This window comes from Mustelus asterias, unplaced genomic scaffold (assembly GCF_964213995.1).
Source record: "Mustelus asterias unplaced genomic scaffold, sMusAst1.hap1.1 HAP1_SCAFFOLD_738, whole genome shotgun sequence".
Lineage (NCBI taxonomy): Eukaryota > Metazoa > Chordata > Chondrichthyes > Carcharhiniformes > Triakidae > Mustelus > Mustelus asterias.
In genome coordinates, this window is record NW_027590687.1 from 180,840 (window position 1) to 186,839 (window position 6,000).

A 6,000-nucleotide genomic window follows, 5' to 3' on the forward strand; every position below is an offset into this window, starting at 1 on the left:
CAAATAGCATTTTCACAGCCATCTGTCCAGGAGCCTCAAAGCATAGATCAACACGCTGTCATGAATGCAGTAACTGGCACTACTGAGACCTTGGGCATCCACCTTCACAAGTTTGTTGCTGCTACATTTGATGGAAGTGTTAAGAGCAATGAAAGTGGACGTTGTGCACTTGAGGAACATGAATGTCAGCCTTCCATATAGGTTGAACAAAAGAAGTAGCTTAATTTCAGAGTATCCTCACATTTATCCACTCTACCCAAGCTTCTCAAATGATTCAGAAAGTTCTGGAAAGCACAAGGAAGATGGAAAGCAGGGCTATGGCAGATAAATTGAACAGGTATTTTGCATCGGTCTTCACTACTGAGAACACAAGTAACATCAGTTAGTAGTGGTGTACCGCAAGGATCTGTTTTGGGGCCACTGCTGTTTGTCATTTTTATAAATGACCTGGATGAGGGCGTAGAAGGATGGGTTGGTAAATTTGCGGATGACACTAAAGTCGGTGGAGTTGTGGACAGTGCGGAATGATGTTGCAGGTTACAGAGAGACATAGATAAACTGCAGAGCTGGGCTGAGAGGTGGCAAATGGAGTTTATTGCGGAAAAGTGTGAGGTGATTCACTTTGGAAGGAGTAACAGGAATACAGAGTACTGGGCTAATGGTAAGATACTTGGTAGTGTGGATGAGCAGAGAGATCTCGGTGTCCATGTGCATAGATCCCTGAAAGTTGGCACTCAGGTTGATAGGGTTGTTAAGAAGGCGTACGGTGTGTTAGCTTTTATTGGTAGAGGGATTGAGTTTCAGAGCCATGAAGTCATGTTGCAGCTGTACAAAACTCTGGTGCGGCCGCACTTGGAGTATTGCGTACAGTTCTGGTCGCCGCATTATAGGAAGGATGTGGAAGCATTGGAAAAGGTGCGGAGGAGATTTACCAGGATGTTGCCTGGTATGGTGGAAAGGTCTTATGAGGAAAGGCTGAGGGACTTGAGGTTGTTTTCGTTAGAGAGAAGAAGGTTAAGAGGTGACTTAATAGAGGCATACAAGATGATCAGAGGATTTAGATAGGGTGGACAGTGAGAGCCTTTTTCCTCAGATGGTGATGGCTAGCACGAGGGGACATAGCTTTAAATTGAGGGGTGAGGTGATAGATGTAGGACAGATGTCAGAGGTAGGTTCTTTACTCAGAGAGTAGTAAGGGCGTGGAATGCCCTGCCTACAACAGTAGTGGACTCGCCAACATTAAGGGCATTTAAATGGTCATTGGATAAACATATGGATGATATTGGAATAGTGTAGGTTAGATGGGCTTTAGATTGGTTTCACAGGTCGGCGCAACATCGAGGGCCGAAGGGCCTCTACTGCGCTGTAATGTTCAATTCAATTCTATTCTATTCTATTCTATTCTATTCTATTCTATCCCAGAAATAGCTATAGATCAGGAACTGGAAGGGAGGGCAAAACTCAGGAAAATCACCAGGGAAGTGGTATTGGGCAAATTGTTGGTCTGCGGGCTGATAAATCCCCAGGTCCGGATGGACTTTACCCTGAAGTCTTGAAATAGTGGCTAATGGGACGCTTGATACATTGGTTTTAATTTTCAAAAATTCCCTAGATTCATGGAAGGTGCCGTTCGATTGGAAGATAGCAAATGTAACTCCTTTATTCAAAAGGAAGGGAAACAGAAAGCAAGAAACAACAGGTCAATTAGCCTAACATTTGTCCCAGGGAAACTCATAGAATCATAGAATCCCTATAGTGCAAAAGAGGCCATTCGGCCCATTGAGTATGCACTGACCCTCCAAAAGAGCACCCTGCTTAGGCCAATCCCCCACCCTAATCCCCTAACCCTGTGCATTGATCATGGCTCACCCACCCAACCTGCACATCTTGGACACTAAGGGACAATTTAGCATGGCCAATCTGCCTAATCTGCACATCTTGGGATGTTGGAAATGTTGGAAGCCATTATTAAAGATGTTTTAGCAGGGCACTTGGAAACATTCAAAGCCATCAGGCACAGTCAATATGGTTTTGTGAAAGCAAAATCAAAGGACACTCCAATTTATTGAAGTACTTTGAAGGGTGTGGTGAACCATCGTTGGTTACCACTGTGGGGTTATTCCAATGTTACTGTTGGGTTAGGGTGTTGCCACTGTGGGGGTTGTTATAATGTTGTTGGGTTAGGGTGTTTACCTGTGGTAGATGTTGTTATGGCACATCCCGGTCGGGCCCCGCCTCCTGGGGAGAGGTATAAGACCCTCTGCTCAGGCGGGACCCCTCCAGTCTGAATTGGTGTACTCGTGTTAGTTAGTTCTATTGTTTGCTAATAAAAGCCTTCAATAGCTGAAGCCTTGTACCTCGTGCTTGATTGTCGCGCATCAATTTTATTAGCAAACATAAAACTCTCGACAGTAAAGGGAGTATGGAACAAATACTAAAACCAGAGCGTCTGACGTTGGACCCACGTGCGGTCGGTGCCGCTAACACCTTCGACCACTGGTGGAAGTGTTTCGAGGACTACCTGGCAGTCTCTGCAGCTGTTACTACGGACGACGACAAACTCCAGGTCCTCCACGCGAGGGTAAGCGACACGGTCTATCTTGCGATTCGTGCGGCCACCACTTACCCGAGGGCCATCGAGCTCTTGAAGAAACGATACACGAGACCACCCAACGAGATCCACGCTCGTTACCTCCTCGCTACACGACGTCGGCAGTCGGGCGAAACCATGGAGGACTACGCCAATGAGCTCTTGCAGCTTGCCAGGGGCTGCGACTGCAAAGATGTGTCGGCTGAGCAATATATGTACGACCTCGCCCGAGATGCGTTCGTAGCAGGGGTAGGGTCCTCGTACATCCGGCTTAAGCTATTAGAGAAAGGGAACCTCAACTTGACCCAAGCGATGGAGATGGCTGAGATGCTGGAGGCAGCGTCGAAAAGCTTGGCTCTGTACCCCGAAGACCACATGGAGACAACGTGGCAGGAGCAAGCACAAATCCCTCCTCGCCCCACGGGCTCGCGCTCCCATATCGATCCGACGACGGCGGCAGCTCCAGGCGGCCAGCGATGCTATTTTTGCGGCGGAGCCAAGCATCCACGGCAACAGTGTCCTGCAAAAACGGCGATCTGCAGTCAGTGCGGTAAAAAGGGGCACTATGCTAAAGTTTGCAGGTCGAAGCCCAAGAACGGCAGTGCAGCCTGTGACCCTCCAGAGCGGAGACAAGCTCCTTCGACGTCGCAGTACCCGCGAGGCCCGACCACGTGCGAATCCAGGACGGCGCCATCGTGGCTGACGGAGGAGGAGGATGACCACCAGGAGTCGCTACGCTTGGCGCCCTCGCCCACGTGCGATTCATGGGGGCGGCCATCATGGTCGACGACGACCAGGAGCGACCAGCAGGGGTCCTCAGTATCAACCTCGGCTGCATGCAGTGACGCCCGGGGGCCAACGGTGGCGTCGATCTCTCTGGACCAGACAAAGCATCACAGGCTTGACAGTTCGATGATGAACATCAAGGTAAATGGTCGTACTGTGTATTGTCTGTTTGACAGTGGGAGCACCGAGAGTTTTATTCACCCTGACACTGCAAAAAGGTGTGGACTCCGGGTTCTACCTGCCAAACAGACAATTTCTATGGCATCACGGTCCCGGTCTGTACCGATCCAAGGACATTGTATGGTAACCCTAGAGGTGCAGGGCACAATCTACGAGCGATACAGGCTCCTTGTGTTGCCGCACCTTTGCGCGCCAATTCTCCTCGGACTAAACTTTATGGTCCACATGAAGAGTGTGATCCTACAGTACGGTGGGCCACTCCCTTCACTGGCAGTAGGGAATCAGCCGCAGCCTCCAAATTGCCCAAAACGTCCCGCATGCAATCTTTCCACACTAAAGATCACCACACCTTCTTTATTTAAGAATCTGGTACCAGGCTGCAAGCCCATCGCTACTAAAAGTAGGCGTTACAGCGCTGAAGACCGGATCTTTATCAGATCTGAGGTTCAGCGGCTCCTCAAAAAAGGGATCATACAGCCAAGTGCTAGTCCGTGGAGAGCGCAGGTCGTGGTGGTTAAGAGCGGGAACAAACCCCGGATGGTCATCGACTACAGTCAGACCATTAACCGTTATACGCAGCTGGATGCGTATCCTCTCCCGCGCATATCTGATATGGTCAATCAGATTGCGCAGTACCGGGTGTTCTCCACCATAGACCTTAAGTCCGTCTACCATCAACTCCCCATCCGCCCAGAGGATCGACAATACACGGCTTTTGAGGCGGATGGTCATCTATATCAGTTTCTTAGGGTTCCATTTGGTGTCACCAATGGGGTCTCGGTCTTCCAGCGTGCTATGGACCCAATGGTGGACCAGAACGGGTTGCGGGCTACCTTCCCGTACCTGGATAACGTCACCATCTGCGGCCATGACCAGCAGGACCATGACACGAACCTCCAAAACTTTCTGCGCACTGCATCTCGCCTGAATCTGACCTATAACAGGGAGAAGTGCGTAATCCGTACGCGCAGGTTAGCTATCCTTGGATACGTGGTGGAAAACGGGGTCATCGGCCCTCATCCAGACCGTATGCGCCCCCTTACTGAACTTCCCTTGCCCGCTAGCACAAAAGCACTGAGGAGATGCCTCGGCTTCTTTTCGTATTATGCGCAGTGGGTCCCTAACTACGCGGACAAAGCCCGTCCGCTCATCAAGTCCACGACCTTCCCACTCACGCCGGAGGCCCAATTGGCCTTCAAGGCTTTGAAAAGCGACATTGCGAAAGCCACGATGCACGCGGTGGATGAATCCATCCCTTTTCAGGTGGAAAGTGATGCATCGGATTTCGCCCTGGCCGCCACACTAAACCAGGCAGGCAGGCCCGTCGCGTTTTTTTCCCGCACCCTTCAAGGTTCCGAAATTCGGCACTCAGCGGTGGAGAAGGAGGCTCAGGCCATTGTGGAGGCCATCAGACACTGGCGCCATTACCTGGCGGGGAAGCGGTTCACCCTGATCACGGATCAACGATCCGTGGCGTTTATGTTCAGTAACACGCAGAGGGGCAAGATCAAGAATGATAAGATCTTGCGGTGGAGAATTGAGCTCTCCACCTATAATTACGATATTATGTATCGTCCAGGGAAGCTCAATGAGCCCTCGGATGCCCTCTCGCGCGGAACATGCGCCATCATGCAGGAGGACCGCTTGAAGGCCCTCCACAATGACCTGTGCCATCCTGGAGTCACCCGACTCTACCACTTCATAAAAGCCCGCAACCTGCCCTACTCGGTGGAGGATGTCAGGTCAGTGACAAGAAGCTGTCGGATTTGCACGGAATGCAAACCGCACTTTTATCGACCGGACCGGGCACAATTGGTCAAGGCCACTCGCCCCGTCGAGAGGCTGAGTGTGGATTTTAAGGGCCCCCTTCCCTCAACGGACCAGAATGTCTATTTTCTCGATATAATAGATGAATACTCCCGGTTCCCGTTTGTTGTCCCCTGTGCGGACACGTCGACTGCCACAGTGATTAAGGCATTCAGTGATCTTTTTACCCTGTTCGGGTACCCCTGCTACATACATAGCGACAGGGGCTCGTCGTTCATGAGCAACGACTTGAGGCAATTCCTGCTCTCATACGGGATTGCCTCTAGTAGAACCACGAGCTACAACCCTAGGGGTAACGGACAGGTGGAGAGGGAGAATGCTACAGTCTGGAAGGCTGTCCTACTGGCGCTGAAATCCAGGGGCCTTCCAGTCTCCCGTTGGCAGGAGGTCCTTCCAAATGCGCTTCATTCCATTCGCTCCCTCCTTTGTACGGCAACCAATGCTACTCCCCACGAGAGGATGTTCTCATTCCCTCGGAAGTCGTCCTCGGGGATCTCCTTACCAGCCTGGTTGACGTACCCAGGACCCGTCCTTCTGCGGCGACATGTGAGGGCCCGCAAGTCCGACCCCTTGGTCGAACCGGTCCAACTCCTCCACGCCAACCCTCAGTATGCCTA